This window comes from Hippocampus zosterae, chromosome 13 (assembly GCF_025434085.1).
Source record: "Hippocampus zosterae strain Florida chromosome 13, ASM2543408v3, whole genome shotgun sequence".
In the NCBI taxonomy this organism is placed as follows: Eukaryota; Metazoa; Chordata; class Actinopteri; order Syngnathiformes; family Syngnathidae; genus Hippocampus; species Hippocampus zosterae.
Window position 1 is genome coordinate 14,374,687 of NC_067463.1, and position 23,333 is coordinate 14,398,019.

The window sequence follows — 23,333 nt, forward strand, 5'->3', positions numbered from 1 at the left end:
GCGTCTTCTTTATGAGCAAGTGAAGTCAACATACCATTAGGCAGGATCAGTCTCCAATCATTTTCATCACTTCACTCTGTAGAATGGAAAAAAAAAGCTACGGTGCGAAGATCGCCAGTTGTTTGAAAGAGAGCCAAAGACATGGCTGTTAGCAACAAGGGTGCCAGTCTGCATTAGCGCTGCTAGTGCTCACATGTCGCTGTTTGAGGCAAATTGAACGAAATCAAATTTGTGTTAGACGACTCTGGCTTAGAGCTCTGTCTCTTTCCTCATGACAGCAATGAGCGCAGTGATGGATTGCCATCCTTTTAAGCGAGCGTGTGTGGAAGTGTTTAAAGTGTCTGTGTGTGAGTGTGGGTGAAAAAGAGAGAGAGAGGGGAAGAAAGGTGGCACTTTTCACATGAACGTGAGTGGTAAAATGAAGATCACTTTGGGAAACAATTTAATAGAATGTTTTGCATTGGGGGCATGCATTTTTATGCCCTCAAAAGGTGCATCATATTTTATGCGTTTGTTGTCCAATTTACCATCTAATTGCAGTAAGACCCAGTTTCATCCCTGTGCTTATTTCGGCACGGACCCACGTGAGTGTGAGAGGCAAAGAGCTTTGAGAGAGGAGGCTGGAGAGAAGCCCAATAGACCCACTCCCACTCCCTCTTAACCAACGCACAGAGCTGGAAAAGGTCCAAGGCTGCAACATCAGCCAAACTCCTAATTATCTAAGAAAGTGCTTTGGCTTTGTGTGTGTGTGTGTGTTTTAGACAGGAGAAAGGAGCGCAAATCAGTCGAGAAGGTGAGATGGATGGGGAATGTGCAGTCAAAAGTGCGATCCCCTCCGAATGATCATTCTTCATTTTAGCGTTGAACTATTGATTTTGTCATTTCACTCGGCCTTGAATAATCTCTTCAATTCTAATTTGATGAAGGCCTCCACTGCATTTGAAAGGATGGGCATTCTTTTGCCATGCTATCTAAATCATCTAAATGGAGCAGAGTAACTGGAAATTGATTGAAATGGTTGCGTCAAAGAGCATAGAAGGTGGCTAATCAATCAAACAATGTCAGAAATGTCTGCCTTTATTGCCATTCTACTGTATGTATAAAGTCACAGTCTCCATGTGCATGAAAGATCTGTGGATGAATCGCTGAACTTTTTGAACATTAGGGGGAGCAAATAGCAGGGGTTAGCGTCCACAAATTGAAGGTTGCTGGTTTCATCTTGAGACCTCATAAAATTAAATTAAAAGGGTCATATTGTGGTTAACACACTTTGACTTCCATACAAATAGTCATCTATCAAGTCTTAAAATGCCACCCCGCCCCACACACACATTCCGGGTCACAGCCTCTGAAAGTAAAAGCAAAAGGCGGAGTGAGCACTCGCCTGCTTGCTGTTATACATGCACTTGCCCGCAAAATGAGGCCTCTATAATCACAAAGATCAGGTTCCGACGCAGGTCGTCATGTTCAGGAAAGCCGGCATATGTGGTGGGCTGAGGGCTGGCCAATGTACATGAGATATTCTAAAACAGGTTGATTTCAACAAGACAACCAACAGCATGTGTAAAGCATGCTGGGATTGTGGATTTTGAACATGCCACCTGTTAAAAGGACTCCTGGGAATAGTTTGACATTGTAAACCACATCAATAGTATATAACGTGTCTCCTTTTTGATATGGAAGATACGGAACCACGTTGTCATGATTTGATTTTGCTCAATAGTGATTGAATCTTGATTTGCCGTAATAAAAACATTTTTTAACCTGGAAGGAGAAAAAAAACACCAATCAATCAGCTAATTCATTCTGATGTTACAATTCTGTTCACTTCATCAAGGTTCCACTTTTGGAACATTTAAGCTGAATTCAACAAAGGCGAGAAGAGTGACACAATAAGCAAAGGACAACCCCACCATTGTTAATTGTTCATCTCCGTTTTTACGAGATGAAAGCTTTGTTTGAAAGACAGAAAAAAATGCATGTTTTTAACCATTTTATAGATATTGTTGCATACAAGTTATCATTTTCTGTTTGTCAAAATCTAAGGATGTGAGTATGACTACCGCCATGCTTGAGGCATGACTCCATTAGACTTTGTCTTCTTTGGCACATGATTAGAACTCAAGCTGATTTGTTTATTGCTATGACCTTTCCATTATACCATGGCCTTGCATTCCCTTTGTGCACACTTAGACCAGTTAAAACATTATAAGGCCAAGTTTGCCGCACATACTGACATTTGTTTAGGCTATGTCACCCCCTGTCTGGGAGTGACTAAGAGTGAAAAAGTACGGGGAGTCATTTTGGACAAATAAAATCTTCAGCCACATTGGTATTATTCTGGTATAATCTTGGTACCATCTTTCTTTGGATTAAATCTGTGAGAAGTTGACTCACAGTCCTTGGTTTGGCCATTCAGAGTAGGAGACTATTTTAAAAGTACCTGCTGTTTCAATGGTGCATTGTATTGCAACAACTGCTGTTTTATTATTGGGTTTTGTTTGGTCCATTGCTAATTCCTGCTGTACCCATATATGGTCAGCTAACACTATATTTGGCAGGGGCTTTTCCATCAAAAACAGCATATTTTATCAAATACCTTTAGTGATTCACTGATAAGGGCATGATGCATAGGAGCGTAACTTTATGGATTATTCATATCTCCTGACACATCAAGATGATCAGTCAGGATCTAATCATGTTCTACACACCCAAAAGATTTTAAGATTTGCTTTAACAAATTGTAAATTTTACTATTTGTTAAAGCATGTTGCAGCAGTCCCTGCAGTGATTGTCCCATGACACATGGGACACAAAATTAAAAAGTGAGCATAAATGAGAAAGGGCAAAAATGTTACTTCAAGGCAAATTTGATTAAAAGTCGTCTCTGTAGGATTCTTTTAGAGTGACAAGTGCTGCACGATTCATTTCAAGTTTCTCCAATATGACAGATGTGACATTTAAAAAAGCTATGTGATACAAATGATTGCTTTATTGAGGAACTGGATATGCCATTGCAGTCGACTGAATCAGATGAAAGAATAAATAACTTACAGTACATTCAGTTTATTTGTTGTCCGAGCCTAACAAAATGTTTTATTTTTAATATTGACCAGATTCCTTCCGTTGCATGTCGTCGTATTTCAAGAGGACGGTGCCAATAAAGTTATGTAAAAATGTGGCTTGATGTTTATTGTTATATCTACAAAATACCCCAGTTTTTGTGTGGCTCACATAATTCATGCACTATATTTGTTCTGTGGTGTCGGCAGCATGTTCAGTGTCACCATAGTGACCGTATTAAAGTGTTGTTGTTTTTCATGTTATGGTGTTGCTGCCACTAGCAAAGTTACATAAATGTAGACGTTGGATTCATGTTTGTTGTTGCAGCATTTTATTCATGTGCGTGTGTGTGTGTGTGTGTGTATGTGTGTGTGTGTGTGTGCGTACAGTAATCCCTTGTTTATTGTGGTTAATGGGGACCAAAATCACCCACGATAAACGGAAATCTGCGAAGTAGCGTCCAATTAACAGGTAAAAAAATATATACAGGTGTATATTTTTCAAACGTCCGCAAACGGTCCACAAGAAGCTTCAAAACAACTCCATGTATATGTAAAAAAAATATATATATATATATATTAATATGTTTGAAAAAAATCTGTGATGCACTGAACCCACGATAAACGAACCGCGAAGTAGCGAGGGATCACTGTATATGTACATGTTCTATAAATTGTCATTCATGAAAACAAGTTTCAATAGCTTCCGAATTAGCGGTCTTGAAGATTTGATGGATGGATTACAACATGTTTTGATTTTCTAATAATGTTGGTGAGGCAGTTCAATTTTGACATTCAAATAAACATGACCTATTTTATGCTGCTTATATAGACATAGGCGCCGATAACATAGAAACACATACACGCACGCTCACACATATGTATGCTTACACTAAGATTACATAAATCGGTCTCTCAACATTTCAACAGGATGGAGCAGCTATCGGGGGAATATTATTTGCAGACTGGAAAAAACAATCACAGCCTTGCACACAGGGGTACTTCTACTTGCCTTGTCATGCAGTTGACAGCTCCTAGCAGTCTCCCACATGTCTGCACATACAATTGCGTGACCCGGAGGGGACAAAGGTAAGGTGCGAGGCACTTGGCAACGCCACATGTCGACGCAGTTGAGTCAACAGGGGAAATGAAACAATCAGGGTTGTTCACCCACTGTTATTTATTATGAACAATGCCTTGGAAAATCAATGGCTATTAAGAGTGTACATACATTGCCCGGGGAGGATGGCCACCGGACACACCACTGCATCAAAAGACATCCTTGGGGTCTATTAAGCAACAATAGTGTGGAAAAAACTTTTCAAATTTCTTTGTTATGATATGGCTACACCTATAAAGAAGGATCTTTACTGGGATTTATAATAGGAAGTATGGGATACGTATACATAGCAAATCAGCATGTATTGTATTGTATGTTGCACGAAAAAAAACAACAGTATTTTTTTTTTTTTAATACTAGGTTTAGACAGGAGTAATGGGGGGAAAGTCAGTCCACTCTCTTCATTTGATTGCATAGCATCGGCAGTGTATGACTTATGAACTGAGGGAACATTTGTTTGATTACCGACTATGATTGCTTTGTCTCAGTTTTACCATTTTCCTTTCCATGCTGGTTGGAGAGACAAAGTCTGTTCTCTCTGCAGAACTCAACTCATCATTTTAGTCTAAATGACAAGCTCACTGACAAGTACCTGACAGAGAGGCTCTATCCTATACACAGTTGATTTGTCAGCCTACTGCCGATGGACACTTACTGATACTTGAACACACGCACACGCACACGCACATGCACACACACACGGAGATTGTGATATTGTTGATGTGTAAACCCAGGGATTCTTGAAAGAAAAAAAAAAGTAATACGTCTACCTTTTGTGAGACTGAAGATTTACTCAAGGTGTGTGCTTGCAAACAGATGTGGAAGCTGCTCTGCTAACTGGGCGCAATCCCTGTTGTGTCTGCAACATACCCCAAATTACCTTGCAGTTCATTTTACACATTGCGGGATGACTACTTGCAAATAGAAAAATTGAGCACCCACAATTTGATCTGGAAATAAATACCCATTTTTGCTCGCTGATTTTGGCACGTGCAATGTGGGTATGAGCAGAGTGCAGACTAAATGAGAGGCGGTGGCAAGAACTTTTTTGCTTGTGTAAACTTTTTCAAAATGTCTTCTATTATTGCCACGATATGTCGTCAACTCAGCAATGCCATTTTGGACCTTCTGAATAGTGTAAGGGCTGACTTGGTGAATAGGGAGTCATTTCATTTTCAACAATGCCAAAACACTGAGAATCGGTGCTCGCCTCCCCAAGAGCGTTTTTTGGTTTTGGACCGTCTTCAAGATTTAAATGTTTATGCAGGATGGGTATATGCCTGGGCCCCAAATTGTCACCTACTAGGGGTGAGGCAAATGAAACAAGCATGCCCTTCATGTGGTTGCTGAAATTCCTGAAAATGCACTTGATTTAGAAATATCATGAAAAATGTATATCTATCTATCTATATCTATATATATATATATATATATATATATATATATATATATATATATATATATATATATATATATATACACACTAGCTGGTTCGCTGCCCTCCGGGCGGCTCATCAGCTAGTTCCTACGGAAGGCTGGTAAGGTGTTGTTGCTTGGTTCAACTTTTTGTTCATCTTCATTGCTTATTGCGAAAATAAAGAGATGTTTAGCTCTACTAAATAACTAACAATTTCATTGCAATGCTTGTGGGTAGACAACATTTTTTCGCTAACATGCCCGCGCGATCGTAGTGAGCCACTGCCTGAGCGGCGCAGTGGCGGCGCACAGCGGCGCGGTGAAGTAGGTACGTTTTGAAAAGGGACAGACGGAAGGACAGACCGCGTGCGGGACGACGCGCAATAGATATATAGATCTATATATATATATTGTGCGTCGTACTTCACTTCACTTCAAATTTCATTTTGCACATGCAGTGCTCTGCCAAATATTTCAAGGTGGCCATCTTTAAGGACGGAATACATGCCGTCCACAATATTCTGGGTGCAGACAACAACTTGGGATGCAGGATCCCTTTCCCTAGAATTCCCCAATCAATTGATAATCACGAAACAATTTGAATCAGAATTTACTGCCAGAATATATTCTTTCAAACCCAGCAGGAGAAATTCCGGTGCATGGCAATTTAGCAAACAAAAGAAATTTATTAAAAAGTTCAACTCTGCAACCTGTCTTTCCGATGCTCCGAGGATCTACGTAATTTAGTATCGGAGCTGTTTGCCACACGATGAAATGCAATCCACTTCACCATCACTGCCATCTCCTTGACAACCATGGTTGAGTTTGTGAAGAATCCTGACAGAGTGATTTACAACACTCTTTCCTCTGGAGTCGTGGTTAAGGGATTGATATTCCAGCGGAAAGAAAAGTGGCTGGCTCGCTTATAAATATGTTAATTTTGCTGCTGGCTGTTGGAGAGGTAAACCAGCACTGCTAGTAGGAAGACATTGGAATTGTACATGAGATAACAAGTGGGGGCGGATGACGACACCGTTCAGATAAGCACAATAACGTGTGTGCGGCCACAAATGTACACACGCTCTGTACCAGAAAAGAAGAGCGGAGGCTCTTGCTAGCATCGTCTTTTACACAAAAGACGATGCTAGCAATCTTATTGCAGTATTCTGAGTGATGGTTGTTGACGCCCTGCGTAGTATTAAATGTAAAGGAGGCATGATTCTTCACATTACCTCCTCCACAGCCTTCAAATTCTGGATGTCTTAATGAAGGAGGCCATAGAAGGAGAAGGTGGGCTCATTAACAATAATACCCACAGTATAACATTTTATCAAGCCCCGAAAGGGTGGACACGGGTAGCAATTGAAAGTCACATGAACAAATCATAGTTAGTTGTAGATTGAATGTAGATTTATTGTGAATGCGTGTGTGTGCGTGCGGGCATGCGGACAGGTACCACATGGAATGGGGGTACTCTGGTACCCCCTACAAGGCCAAAAGAACACAGCGTCTCGAAGGTAGTCCAAGTACAGTGCTTTAAGATCACTCAACATCTCCATTTTTGTTTTTGAAGCTGTAGTGCAAGCACGGGAGCCAGACTGCCTTTTTTCAGACTTGCTCCCCTTCCTCGTAGAAGCTTTTGATTTCTCTTTGCTTCCTCTCTTTCTGTCCTGCCCTCCATATAAATGCTGGCCAAGCAGTTGGGCTTGGCACAAAAACATAATTATGAAAATGGACCTCTGGGTTGTTTGGTTTAATCTATTCGTAGAGTGCCCCGGTCCAATGCAACAGGGGCTATTCAAATCGGTTGCAAAGGAGCGACATTGGGACACTGCAACCCTTTGCATTCTAAAGAACGGTTACATCAGACACCATCTCAAACGTTCCGGGTCCAAATGATCAAAATGCACCCAGCTCAGTCCAGATTCACAATTTATTGTGCGCATGTGCTTCCACATCAAAATTGATGCCTCTTGTCAAATACGGAATGCCATCAATATTACACTGAAGGCTCAGACAGCAATTCACCTCTCCTCCACTTACACTTCAATGGGCAGTCAAACCAAAATGGCACGAATAATTTTCAAGCCAAAGAAAAAAAAAAGTTGTAATTGGAAATACGTATCCAAGCATTCATTCATTATTGCAGAGGGGGTCTGCATTGAGTTTTAACATTCACAATAAATAAATAAATTAATAAATAAATAAATAAGGGCGGCCCGGTAGTCCAGTGGTTAGCATGTCGGCATCACAGTGCAGAGGTACCGGGTTCGATTCCAGCTCCGGCCTCCCTGTGTGGAGTTTGCATGTTCTCCCCGGGCCTGCGTGGGTTTTCTCCGGGTGCTCCGGTTTCCTCCCACATTCCAAAAATATGCATGGCAGGCTGATTGAACACTCTAAATTGTCCCTAGGTGTGAGTGTGAGTGCGAATGGTTGTTCGTCTCTGTGTGCCCTGCGATTGGCTGGCAACCGATTCAGGGTGTCCCCCGCCTACTGCCCGGAGACAGCTGGGATAGGCTCCAGCACCCCCCGCAACCCTAGTGAGGATCAAACGGTTAGGAAGATGAATGAATAAATAAATAAGTATTTCATGACATCCAACGAGCCGCCAACAGCAACTCCAATAACAAATAAGATTAAGATATCCTTTATTTGTCTCACACTAGGGAAATTTACAGTCTACAGCAGCAAAATTGTGGGTAGAAAAAAGAAAAACTATGTTTTTGCATTCACAAAACAAATGTTTCAGTTTCAATGTACACAGTTCAATTAAGTGCTTTAAGACTTAAGGGACCAAATATAACAACATAATAAATCAGTATACGCATCTCTAGCTATCTATCTATGGATTTTGCGACCATTCCACCCTGATAGATATATTGGGGTGGAACGGTCACAAATCCACGGTTCTGCTGGTATCTTGGGTTTTGGTTCAGTATATGTTGACTTTTAGAAAGGTCTTGCCTTGTCTAGTTCAGAGTGGAAGTATGTTTACAGCATTTTTATCAATTAGTATGATTGTTTTTATTGTATAATATTTTATTTATTTTTTATCTTACCTTTTAAACATCAGAAATATATCTTGCATTGAAAAATTATTGAACAATTAAATGCTCTTCTATTGGATGGTACAATCAGCCTGTCCATCTAACTGGTGCCATTCATCCCAAAGAATTAGTCTTTTTTTTCAGTATTCATACTTTTAAAAATATATTTTTGTTGGGTGTTTAACCGTTAGATTTTTCTGATGTAAAGTAGGGTGGCTCAACAAAGGTTGGTAAACAATGATTTTATAATTATTCTCCCAAATAAATGCTTCTATGATGTCTTATATGATGCACACAGATTGATGTATTTGTACGAGTGTAGCCATTACGAGTTGTACCTTCTCCAATGAGCGATCTCTGGTGGATGAATAATTATCCATAATCTATACACACACAGCACGCCGGTGTCGCTGTCAATCTTGGCACTCGAAACACGTTTTTGGTGCCGTTAGCCAGTCTCTTTAAATACCTGGCAGGCTAAGCGAACGTTTACAAAAACAGGCAATGAAATAGACCTGAAAGATTAATTGCATTTTCAATAAACTCTAATGGCAATAACACAAAACATAATTGCTAATCGCAAAAGCTGCGATTTGACTGGCGATTGGAAGCGCAGCGGACGTGAGCAGAGGAGTTCAGAGCAGCTCTGTAATTAAAGCCTGCCGACTTCGGTGCGCATAATTTTCGGTGAGTTTTCCGTCTCATGAGACCTTGATGCGAGTATCTAACATGTTTGATCTTTTTTGCCTCGCAAGGTAAAATTATTAAATAAAAAAAGAACAATCCGTCAATGTGTGTGTTGTGTATTTAGTGTTGTTTCAGTTGCCACCATACGGCATGTTGACAAGTGTGTGAGTGTGTGCTTGATAAATAGGAGTGTCTCTGCAGTCACCGTGAGACTGCAAAGACAGTCTCACCGTGTGAGTCTCAATGGCTTTCTGATGTGCGCTGCCCATGAAAAATAAAAGGGTTGACATAGATCTACATGTTTCTGATGTTTAAACACACGCACACAGAAACATGCGCACATGCACACACACGCGCGCGCACGCGCACACACACACACACACACACACACACACACACACACACACACAGACACGACAGCGTGCTGCCCGACTGAGTGGTGACCAATCAAAACACATCCTCCGGCTCGATTTGAAAATGGAAGCGCCCTACGAGGTTGTCAGCTGTCACATATTAACCCTTCCAGGGACAGCGGTTACTACAGTGGACAGCTTACCATGTTATCAGGTTACATAAATGCATGAAAGGTTTAAGAGAATAAATGCCTCTGCCTATATGTGGCATTATGTTGTGTCGTCATGGATGTCACGGATGCAGCTGAACATAGATAAAACGATGTTCTTCCTCAATTAATTGATGAGGCTTTGCTGTCGCCTCTTGGAATGCCTGCTGTTACTTTTGCTGTTTTAGAAATGGAAGATGTTACGTCGCGTTAGCAAGTATAACATTACTTTTCCGATACTTACAGCATGTGTGAAGTGACTGACTGGAGATGATCAGATCACAATGCGTCCACATTTGCTTATTTTTGATACGAATGTTCTGGATCCAAGTGAATTATGTAGCTGTACCTAATTAAGTGTCTGCACCACTGGATACAATCTAATATTGGTATCTTCTGTTTCTAAGTGGGCATGATGGTAGTTGATCCAAAGACCATTCCAAACCTCTTACAAAATGTGAAAACAGCAAGACCTTGACAATTCTCCACGCCACATCCTTCTGCCTTCTCACATCAATCTGATGCAGAAGAAAAGCATGATTACTCCTGCCGCATAATAGATGCATGCGGTGGGAAAGGTCAGCAGTTGTCAGAACTTAATGTCTAACCTTTAACATGGGGGATGGTAGAAAGAAGATGAAATTAAATCAAATGAGCAGTGGGAATCACTTTTTGGAATACTGACTATTTACATACGTCAATCAATAAATGCTCATTTTATATCAGCGAGTGAAACATAGTGGGTGAAATGCAAAGATCAAGGGAGTGCAAAAATGACTTTCTAAACGAGAAGATTCCAGATTGCTTGTCAAATAAAGGCCGTATATCTATTAAAACATCACAATGGCAATGAAGGTACATTGTGTGAAGACTTGTTTTCTTCAAGGTGAGAACATGTATGTTAGAAGCGCTGCAAGACCACCATCACTCACTTAGAAGTACAGATAAGACTGTGTGCATTATTACAAATGTGTCATTTACATATGAATAGTATGGCTTGTGTTATTCCTTGTGAAATAATATTTTTGTCATCCATCCAATTTCTCAACCGCTTATCCTCATAAGGATTGTGAGCGTGCTATCCAATATGTCATTGGGAGAGAGACGGGTTACACCCTGAACTGGTTGCTGGCCAATTGCATTCTTTAATACATAAAAAATCAATCAATCAATCAATAGTAAAAATAAAATATAGTCGGCCCAGTGGTCCAGTGGTTAGCACGTTGACCTAGCAGTGCAGAGGTACCGGGTGCAATTCTAGCTCCGGCTTCCCTGTGTGGAGTTTGCATGATCTTTGGGTTTTCTCCGGGTACTCCGGTTTACTCCCACATTCCAAAAACATGCATGGCAGGATGATTGGACACTTTAAATTTCATCAGATATGTTGCTGCAATCTCTGGCTTGTGCCATCAGAAGATTAAAAAGAAAAACAATTATGGGTGCCTTCCTTTGTGGTGATGACACATTATATAAAATGTAAATAATACATGTGGAACTTCGACGCACTGTACCATAAAGAAGTAGGAGGTGGGAGACTGTTAGAACCATTGCTCCTTCGGGAGACATGCTTGAACATTTCCACTGTAAATAAGACTTTCAATCCTCACTTCCCACCTTGAAAAAGCTGTTCGGTATGAAGAACTCATTAAAACATGAAGCCTTTATCGGAAACAGAAGCCTTAATGCTTCTGCCTTATGACCAACCGGGACCCAGCCTGCAGCATTTAAGGCTATTTCCATAACACATATAAAACAGAAGGCAAGGCTGTAGGAGTCGCGATCAGGGCAGTTTCACAGCTGCCATCCCAGGAGTGTTGTTACCGCACTGGGTAATTGGATATTCAAAAGCAGGCCTTCTCTTGAACCTATACTGACACCAAGCTGCAGCTATAATCGCAATGCTGATCATATTTATCATATTCATGACGGCGGACTGATAGAGAAGTGTCAGACAACTATTATTTATGGGTTCCGTTTTGAACAAGGGGATATAAGATATCCTTTATTTGTCCCACACTGGGGAAATTTACAGCCTCCAGCAGCAAGAATGTGGGTAGAAAGAAGAAAAAACAAACAAACACTGTTCAATTAAGTGCAATATAAATACAAAATGGATAAATCGCAGTGCTATTTACAATTGTTTTTCACATCACATCATTTAATTATTATTAATATTATTGTTGTTATTTTTTATTCAGCAGCCTGACAGCAGTCGGTAGGAACGAGCGTCGGTATCTCTTCTCCTTACAGCGCGGGTGTAACAGCCTCTGGCTGAAGGAGCTACCTAGTGCTGTCAGGGCGGGCTGGAGAGGGTGGGAGGGACTGTCCATCATAGATATGATATATGAAATGCTGAACACATTTCTGATTGGCAGTTCAGAGAATAGGCATTGTGGCTCACAATTATCAGACCAATGACTTGTCCTTGGTTAATTTATTTAAACAACTTGTCAAGAAACTAACAAGACCTTGACCTTGAAGAGAGTGACTGTCCCAGTAATATTGCAAATACTACCCCTATTACTACTACGACTACTACTGCTAATAACATATCGGTGAGTACAGGCGGAACAAAATTATCACTGTTTGTGGAACAGAGAAACTCCTCTACAACGAAACCCACATGTGCAAAAATACCCCCTAGTGTGAAAAAATCTCCATGCATTAAAGCCATTCCCTGTTTTCTGCCTCCCCCAATCACAAACAGTCCTCCTGTTGCGCAGTACAAAATCTCAATGAGGTTCACTACAACGAAAACAAGCCTTACGCAAAAGTCTACTCCAACCTCAGTCTGCCACAGCCACCGCAACTGCTTGGCTCGGAAATGGCAAAGGCAGCCACCACTCTGGATTAAACATGCGCAGTAGTACAAGAAGTAGTTGTTAGTACGTGGTTAGAAATGTCACTCGTAGTTTCAGACACAGCACAAACGTGTAGCGACGCCACTCGAGTGAAGCGCTACTCAGCAGTCGATAGTCCGCTGCTCTATGCTGTGCGTGCCTCAGCGCGGACGTGTACTCACTCATGTCTTTTGGCTTCAACCAATCAGTGCTGACGCAACGGACGTTACACATCAAAGAGCTTTAATCTCTTTCAACAGGTAAACTAGACTATCCACGACAACAGCTCAACTAGTGAGTTGAGTCGGACGGACACACTCTCCAGTCATTTGTATGGTGCTGTCCTTTTTCCTCTTTCTGTCTAAATACATATATATACATATAAAATATATATATATATATATATATATACATATATATATATATATAATTTTTTTTCTACCAACAACAGCTGTCCTGTCCACGTCTAAACCCCACCGGGGTTTAGCCATTGTATTTATAGAGACCTAAATCTCTTTAAACGTTGCATTGCTTGGTATAAAATGGATCTTTGCAGACCAAGGCTCTTCACAAGGAATTAAGAAAAGAAAAGCTTGAACACTTGCAGACAGGATAAAAGTAATAAAGATGAAAGATGGAGAAAGCAAAGTAAAAGACATTATGCAAGAAACTGATGTAAGTGAAAGTGAATGCTGATCGTAAATTAACGCAATTTCTTTCCGTTTTTTTTCTTTTTACTATGAATATATGAAGTGTTAAATAAGTGTATGATCATACCTATGAGCTATTGGAATAAAAATTACAAGTACACATGTGCGTTTTTTGTGTGTGTTTGTGTTTGCATTTGAGATAAAGTTTGTGACAGTGAAAAGTCCTCCGTTGAGAAAAAATTCTGGCTGCAAACATTATTTCGTTGTAGAGGAGTTCTACTGTATCACAAGGTAACAACATTATTCATGTACCCACGTCAAAAGTACTGCAAAAAATGCTATTTTGGAAAAAAATGTACAATCAGCAACCTGATTTACCCTATGCTAGGCCCCACAAAATGTTAAAAACATGAATAAGGAACTCCATTAAAACCATTTAAATAATTACGGCCTTTGAAATTAATGGACCTCAAAATGTGCTTCGATTCAAATTGATTTTGAGTGATAAATAGCCATATGTGAGCATGAACAATAAAATTCCACCAAACGCATTTTCGAGATTTAACAGGTGAGGTCAATTTTTAACGATGTGCCAAATACGAGTACAATTTGAAGGCACATTTTGAGTTGACAGTATTCATTCATTCATTCATTCATTCATCTTCCGAACCGCTTGATCCTCACTAGGGTCATGGGGGGTGCTGGAGCCTATGCCAGCTGTCTACGGGCAGTAGGCGGGGGACACCCTGAATCGGTTGCCAGCCAATCACAGGGCACACAGAGACGAACAACCATCCACGCTCACACTCACACCTAGGGACAATTTAGAGTGTTCAATCAGCCTGCCACGCATGTTTTTGGAATGTGGGAGGAAACCGGAGCACCCGGGGAAAACCCACGCAGGCCCGGGGAGAACATGCAAACTCCACACAGGGAGGCCGGAGCTGGAATCGAACCCGGTACCTCTGTACTGTGAACCCAACGTGCTAACCACTGAACTGCCGGGCCACCCCTGACAGTATTCAAATGGCTCAAACTCTCACATTCAAATTGGCAATTATGGCATTTTAGAAATCCACACACGATTCCAGAAGGGACAGAATCACTCTTTTTTTACTTGAGGACTGAAGTCAAGGATAGCTGAACTTCAGAGTATGTAACCCCTTTCCTTCGGTTTAAGGGATGAGTGGACATACACTGGTTGTGCTTTTGCAACCACTTTCTTTACTGCTGACATGCAACATGAACACACAAAATCGCATAAAAGCTTCCTCACTCATTTGCCCTTTAAAAGGGGTCATGCACATACGCAGCACAGCATATTGCAGAAAATATGGTGGTTACAATAACTACAGTTTGAAGGAGTGTATCTCTTTGAAATATTATCATGGTTTGTGTTGGGAAAACATTTTATACCTACTGGTTTATCTGAAAGAAAAAAACAATGCAAATGGAGACTGGCAGACAGATAAACCAACTGACAGCTAATGAGAGAGAAAAAAACAAAGAAAAAAAGACACAACCAAGCCTAATATGAAAAAACTTAAAGTTAAGAACGAAACTCAGACATGCTATTTTGTACAAAACGGTTCATCACAACAGCAACAAGACCTTCCAGAAATCTTGTTACCCAAACAAAACAATAGAATGGCGCTTGGAAATGGTGAAGCGAGTAATATCTGGAGACAACCGCCTATGCTGTTGTGCAATGTTCGTCTTCCATATTTGCACTTTATGAAGCATTGCTAACATCAGAAATATTTCACTGGAGCATGAGCTGACTTCACACAGAATGTGGTGTTTTGACTAAGAATTGATATGTTGCAGTGCAAGAACATCTGTGAAGCACTTTATTAATACAACACAGTTATAGCAATTCTAAAATGTATACATAATGAAATCTAAATGGCTATGGTAAAGTTAATACATTTAATTTTAATGTAATTACAAATAAACCACATGTTTTATATTATAGCCATCAATCCATTTTGTTCTGATCATCAGGATGTAAGGTTTAGCAACTCGGGGCATCGCAGACTGTGGACAGATAAATGGAAGAGTAGACAAACACTTTCATAGTCGCACGTATAGTGCATTTATACACGGGGTCTCAAACTCGCCAGACGATGGGCCTGAGAACAGCCTGCAAATTTTTTAAATTTATTTTTTTGCTGTGTCATCACCCTGAGCGTTTTATGTAATTTGTATTCACTTACAGTATGTGATACCGTAGCTCAGGCTTGTGACAGCTTTTGGTGCTGTTTGTTGCCAAGGTTATCCTAAATAGAGAGCTCATTGACGCGGGCACACCATATGTGGGTGCCATTGTAAATTAAACATCGCAAAATGAGTCAAATCAGTATACTGGAAGCTGAATGCCCCGGAACAGTTTTTAATAAATGTATGTGTGACGTGGACAGCATAGGTGAGTTCTGCCGTAAAACACTTCACCAACACGAGTGAGATATGCTGATGAGACTCTAGTAAGTGGATGGCTTCTTCTGCCCCATTAATTAAACGACAATACACTGTGACTAAAAGCAGTTTAGCGGGATTTTCACTTAGCATGGAACATTGGATGCATTCAGGCGCGATGACAGCAATGGATGCAGTGAAAGGAATTTGAGACTGCAACAAGTGCAATTGTTTCCATGGTTACGGAACGACTCACCTACCAAATTTGTGCAGAGAAAATAAAAATAACGATGACGAGATACGTTGAGCTGTTGAAAACTCATTTTCTGAAAGAGTATCATTCTCTTTGGTTTGTGTACAAACATCTTCATTTCAGATCAATCTCAATTAGCGCTGTAACTGTAGATTTTGATTAATGCGCCCCTTGATTTTGAAACAAAGCAATCAATGGCTCATTTTGAAATAAATAACGGCACAAAGATAATTAAGTGTACAGCAACTGTGGTTTTTGGACGTTTTAGTTGCCCACACGAGGCTTAAAATCAGGGGTTTAATCTAATTCCGGGGTCATTAATATTTGCCAAATGTGGGTACGTGTAGCGCTTCGAGACTGTGATTAAGGGCTATGAGAATAAATCTGATTTAACTTGACCTGAACAAGAAAATTGTGCTTCCACGAACCACAAGACACTTGCCATCTAAAGTCAGGATAGCAAAAGCAAAACATTTCCTTCAATCTCTCCGACTCTTCCTAAACATGTGGTTAAAAAAAATAATAAAATAAAAAAGCTGACATTTTAATGTTTTGCATCCAATGCATTTTGAAGAAAATGATTGTTTCATCTTTCTTTCAAAAATGGCGCGACCGGCCGGCTTTGGCGTGCGTGCCTTGCGATTGACATCATCATTATGTAAAGTACATGCACAATGCTGGTGTCAATATAATAACATATGGGGATTTACGTTGAAATATTAAACATGCATGCAAGAAAAAAGGGCATTTATTGAGTTTCATTTGACATCCCTTTGACATCCGCCTGCTTCTTGGTCAAATGATCGCTTCCTAAGTTCAGTAAGTAAGTTCATTTGTAAACAAACCCTCTGCTGCTACCACTACCATTCCAACACACAATTTATGTGAACACCTTTTCATGGAAACACCAATTTCAACAGATTAGATGCTCAAAGATGAAAATCGAGCACTGCAAGTGAGTCAGTCCCATCCAGTCAAGGCAGACCTCTAAATGCTAAATCGCTTCATATGCTGTTACACTTCAAACTGGGCCAGTGGAAAATGCTTATGATATAGCTTCAGTTCAGCTTTGCAGAGTTTGTTGGACAAATATCTCCTACTTTGTGACACCACAGGGAATGTAACTGCTCTGTGATGTACTTGTCACATGCGGCACAGGAGCAATGGCTGTTTGTTAGCCTGTGTCCCACTGGAGATGTCCAGTTCAGTCTATTCACCGAGGAAATGGCCACAAGAAGTTGACTGTCAGATAAGAAAGCTGCCGGCCCACAACAGCACAGGGTCAAGAGTGGAAACATCCCACACATCAAGCGAAAACCGGGCATCTAAAGGAAATGTCTAATCGCTGGGGAGTCCAATTGAGATGTGAATTGGCTGTTAAAAACGAATGCCGACTCACAATGTTTGGATTCGTGTCATAACGAATCCTGGCATATTATCTCGTGTACTGTCACAGGAATGTATGAATGGCAAAACTCAACTCTCAGTATGTGTGCCATACAGTATGCATGCGGGAAGTGAGATACTGCGTAATTGGAAGTGTTTGTGCATGAATGGCAATATTTAGCTGGCTAAGAGCATTATATTCCACTGCTAGGCAGTGTATCAGCGCCTCCGGTCTTACTGCGCTGTTGGTCTCTCACGCCAATAGAGCAAACCACCCCTCGCCCCAACACACACAAATTGGGGAATTTTGGTTGTGACGGAGCAGATGTCCATGCATGAGTGACCCGAAAGAAATGGACTGCAACCAATAGGCATAACTTAAAAAGTGGTACTTTGTAGAAAGCTACAGTGTAGAAGCCATTCGGACTGTGACGCACCACCACCTCTTCCGTGCTTCAAGAGGGGAACACGCTTGGTAGTCTCCTGGTTAGCATTTAGCACCAAGCTTGCTCTAGCCTTTAACGGTGTCCTCGTGGGCACTCCCAGACCCCTTTGAGAGCCAAACACCAAGTGGTTGCCTGTCCTGTCACTTGGAGTGTCTCCAAGTGACTTGCTCTTTACACATGAGGCATATTTTATTCAGCGATTCCAAAAGATAACTCGTGCAACATCATCATTTTTTTAGTTCTGTCTCGCTCGTTGCCGGGGAGCTGCATCAGTAATTACAATGTGCATCAGTGTAAAATATATCTAAATCGAGGCATATGATGTTAAGGAGTCACACGAAAACAACTTTACAAAAATAAAGCTCGTCATAACCTGTACACACAAAAGCAACTGCGATTGCAAATGAAGCCTTGCATATTAATCCACTTCAAACGTTCTGACATTTAATGATGGTGATTGATGAACTTCAATGCTTGTTTATTTGAGCATGTGATCCATTAATAGTGATGGCACTAGAAATACCTGAGCAGAATGTTTACATATCTGTGTTTGTATAATGGAGTGAGATAAACCATAAACTCAAGTGCATCTATTTGCACGTGTAATGAACACAGCCCGGAGCATACAGATGATAGCATTTAATGCATATACGTTGGAGAATTCTACGTATGTGGCCCCAGGTCTGCTCCCACTGCAGCAATTTGAAGCATTTTCATCCATGACAAAAATAAGGTCTTTAGTTCATCAAGATTTGAGCAGTAATAATAATGATCATCGAAGCTTTGACTTCAGTCTGCCTTTTCGCTATAAGTCAGCTGGCTTTGGCTAAGGGTGCCTGTGACCCTCAAGAGAATAAGTTCTACAGAAAATGAAAAGGTGGATCAACGCTTTTCAAAGTGAAACAAACAAAATTAAATAATTTTTTTTTAAACCACCAGCAGGGAGTGCAACACCAGAAATGTAAAAAAAAACATTTTTTTTCCTCCCTAAATCCATTGCAATAGTTGAAAAGGTTTACATATGCCTGAAAAAAAAATGCTACCTTCACCTGCAGGAGTAGCCATGAACAATGACGAACGATGATGCGTTATTGTGTTATTACACTTGTTATTGTGTGTGTGTGTGTGTGTGTGTGTGTGTGTGTGTGTGTGTGTGGTGGGGGCAGCATTGTATATTTCAGGACATTGCTATCACTGTGACATGATAATAGGGTGGAGGGCATGCAGGGACACATTTTTGCATAGGTACTCTAGCTCATAATTCAGTTGTAGAATGCAAGCAGTAGTAAAGTAAGTCTTCCATCATATGCCACTGCAAGGTAATGTCTGAGCAGGTAAAATCTGCACACGGAGGTAGTTTAGGAGGTTTATGCATCAACTTCCCATTAAGGAAAAATAAATAGAGAAATAAATAAATAAATAAATGTCATTGAATAACTTAAAAACATACATACATGCAAACATAAATCAATAAAATAATGAATAAATACATAATCCCCGAGTTACGATCAAGGCTGAATATTTGAGAACATGTCACTATTTAAATCCACATTGTAAAAGAGATAAAAATATTCCCACCTAAATGACTCATGATTAAGTGTCATTTTGATTTACCATTCAACAGGGTGTTTGTTGTCATCGTGACTAACCCCACTGTGCAACTGCAACACATTTTGGCACAATGTTAACAAACACATAGAAAATCACAAAACGTCAAGCAAAGAACACATGTTGACCTTGAGTATGGAAAGCAAAATTCATCCACCATTCAACAACGAGTGCTCTGAAATAAATAAATAAATAAATGAATAAATAAAGTGCCTTTTCAGCAATGCAGTTAGCGAGTGACACTGACAATTTTGTTTTACATGGGGACTTTTTCACCTTGGCTTTTATTATGGTCAGTAAAAGACAATGATTTTCTAATAAGTCTTCATATAGTTTCCTGTCAAACAAAGCAGGGTTTCTATCCACACATGGATTTGCTTTGTTCAATATGCTGTACATTATACTAGCTGACACACTGTACAATCAGTGGCCTCTTTCTTCGTTACTCTAACATCATGTAATACGAGCCGAGATCCGCATTTTATTGTAATGAAATTTAGTATCTTTTTTTTTATGAATATGGGCTAAGGTGGTGTTGGTCGACTATTATAAACAGCAAATAGGTTGCTGCACAGTTGAGCAGCACATAAAACTCCAACAATAACTATAATAGCGCTCAGAAGCATTCTGACCTTCACCAAGGCCAAACTATTAACAAAAGTGCAGAACACTGTGGCTCTAGTCTGGTGCAAGGTGGATGACACAAGATAAAAGGAGTGTTTCATTTCTTGTAAAGTGTACCTCAATCATTCTTCACACAAAAAATGAATTACTTAACCCGTACCAAAAATAAGTGTTGTCGCTTGAAACATATGTCCATGGAAATTAGAAATCCATTCAACTCATTTAACAATTAACTAGCAATCTTGGCTCACAAGAAAATTTTTGATTAGAGTTAGACTTATTTCTCCTTAAAGTTATCAGACAGTGGTGTACACTCAATTGCAGAAAGGACCAGGTGTTGATGAGTGCTAAAGCTTTCAGACCTTTAATCTCTTATAAAAACATCCTTCCATCCATTACCTGAGCCGCTTATCCTGACGACGGTCACGGGCGTGCTCACCTGATCTCAAACTAGAATTTATAATTTGATCAGGAATAAATCCCTTTTTAATTTCTACTAAAAAACTACCGGACATTTACTGTAACCAATAATGTGGTTGTGTTCGAGGTTGAGATGAGAATGTGGATATTACTATATCAAGGGCTGTGTTCACTCTGCAGCTCAATCCTGAATTTATTATTATTATTATTTTTTTTTTAATCTGACTTGGCAGCCTCTTTCATTTGTGGGTATAAATTGGATATGTATGTGATGTGTCTGCAGTATGAACACCCATCCATATACATCCAATCTATTCGTCATGGCGGGTGTGAGTGCTTTCAAGACTCCTGACAATTGTCTGTGACTCTGTAAAGTTCTTGGGAGTAGCATTATTCACTTTTATCTTTAACTTAATCCCACCTGAAACATGAAGCATAAAGTGGACCTTTGTGGTGATGGTAGTAATTCAATGATGCAGATGGTTCATACAGTATGTTATGCATGGCAATGATGTGACGCCGTCTTTAGGAGACATCTCAATGAAATGAGGACATCGAGGAATGTCCTCGATATATACCCAAAATATTTCTACCTCCTCTCGCCTCACTCACTGTATTCCCATTAGAATTAACCAGAATGACCAAACGGAATGAAAAAGCTCCATATAAATACGACAATCAGAATAAAAATACCGACGGAATTTCATTTGGATTCACAGTAGTGGTAAATTCCTTTCCTCAATCCGAACGAGCGTCATGTAAACGGTTCAATCAGAATAATCAAGCTACGTCCGGTCTGTGTATGCTCTGTCAGAAATGCGGAGTGAGGACGTCATATACCCACTTTATGGTGGCAGCGTCTTACCAGAGCTCGTCTGCGACGGGAGAACTTATTTTAAAGTACTTAAACTACTGTGCATAATAGACGAATAAACTCTAGCTTGACAAATCATGTGATGTTTCCATCAATCTCCACTTGTCACATGGCTGTCATATCCCTGAATTGATCAATGTAGTTAAGCATGTCAACGACAGGTTGGAATCTTCCATCTGAATGATTTCAATCAGAATGACCAAAAAGTCTCCATGTAAACTCGGTTATAGACAAGAGGTAGTTACTGTAAATCAACACTCAATGTACATATCATCGCAGATCTTTAATTTGTTTTTGCCTCACACGTTTAAATACAGTACATGGTCGGATATTAGCATACGCCCACTTAGCCTCAAATACGGGTTAAGAGCATCTACTGATGTTACAAAAAGACAACTGGTATTACCGAAACATTAACATTATTTTTGTAGCCATCAATGGGGTTAAGTGCAGCTGTGGCAGTCAAATACATTTCTTAAGCATTCCATTCCATTTTTGTTTTCTTTTTTGTTTCGCTCTTGATTTTAACCACTGCAAAGTATTTAGTGATTGGACAACTTTCTGCCCAACGCAAGGTGGATATATGTGAAAGCACCACATCTTATGACGAGCTCATATAACTGCTTCAAACCATTGCACTTTAGCTGTAATAAACTATCTGGCACAAAACCATCTTTTTTTTTTTCCTTCACTCACCTAATTAATCAGCAGTGGGCAGCACCTGACATCCTGAGCTTGCGTTATTCTGCATTTGTACTGTGCTAAAAAGCTATGGCTCTAATTAGGAGGGATGATCTATTTTCCATAATGAGAATTGATTGCTTTTCTTCTGCACAACCAAGCATTTTCTATCTTTCCCTCATTCTTTTCAAATGAAGGCCCCGGTCTCTCTTGCTTGTTCTCTTAACAAAGACACACGTCAGAGCTGTGCCACAGAAAAGAACTAAATGAAGCACTTTGTGATTAATGGGCCCAATTTTCAGAAGATTTGATTTGGCGATGCCAGCCCACTTCACCTCAAAAGCCATTTGATTACCAGATTTAGGCACGAGTGAAATAGTCAAAATACTCACGGTCAACTGTCTCACTACATATTACTGGTCACGTCGTGACTTTCGCAGCTGCATTAAAACAAATATAGGCTTTGAAGAAATAATGACAACAACAACAACAACAATAATCGTAAGAAAAAGAAGAAAAAGAAGACTCTACTATTTACTATAATCCAGTGGCAGACCATGCATTTAATCCCTTGTCTTTCAGTGGGGACTTTATCTACTAATTCAAGGAACACGCCACTGAATGTTCATTGTCCTTCATTCTATTAGGCGGTGTGTATAAACATCCATCCATTATCTGAACTGCTTTATCCTCATGAGGTCCATGGGCATGCTGGAGCTTAGTCCAAATGTCAATTGCATCCGATTCCCCGAATAAAAAGTTTAAACCAATTAATTACCATGCCCTGCATGCCGCCATATTGGAACTTTTTGGATCAGGTCACGTAATCACTGTGACGTGTTGCATGCTGTCACAGGCTACTGTTCATTTTGGATTTGTGACAAAGTATTCCCATCATTTGATATCACTCCTAACCAAGTCAGGTTTCATTGGAAAAAAAAAGATTTACGGCGGCAGTAGCTGGCAAATGCAGCCACCTTCATGGTCCATGAAGCAGGTGCAACTGTTCCATACAGTTGCCTCATGTATAAAAACAAAACCAATATATATATATATATCATATTGTCACAAAAATACTCTTTTCACATCATAAGGTTGCCTCTTCAAGTTGCATCATAGTGAAGAAAATAATAAATAAAATTAATGTACAAAAGCCATCACTGATTGTCATCAACATTTAAGTGCACATGTATATGCATATACAAATCATGTTCTGAAAATATTACAACGAAACTTGGACTG

The 23,333-nt window shown here is 40.0% G+C and overlaps 1 protein-coding gene across 1 annotated transcript in view; it reads right to left on the bottom strand.

Annotated features, from left to right (window-relative positions):
• Positions 1–23,333, bottom strand: part of ctnna2 (catenin (cadherin-associated protein), alpha 2) — a 207,827-nt gene that overhangs the window by 34,775 nt on the left and 149,719 nt on the right. The gene's annotated exons all lie outside the window — the stretch shown is intronic.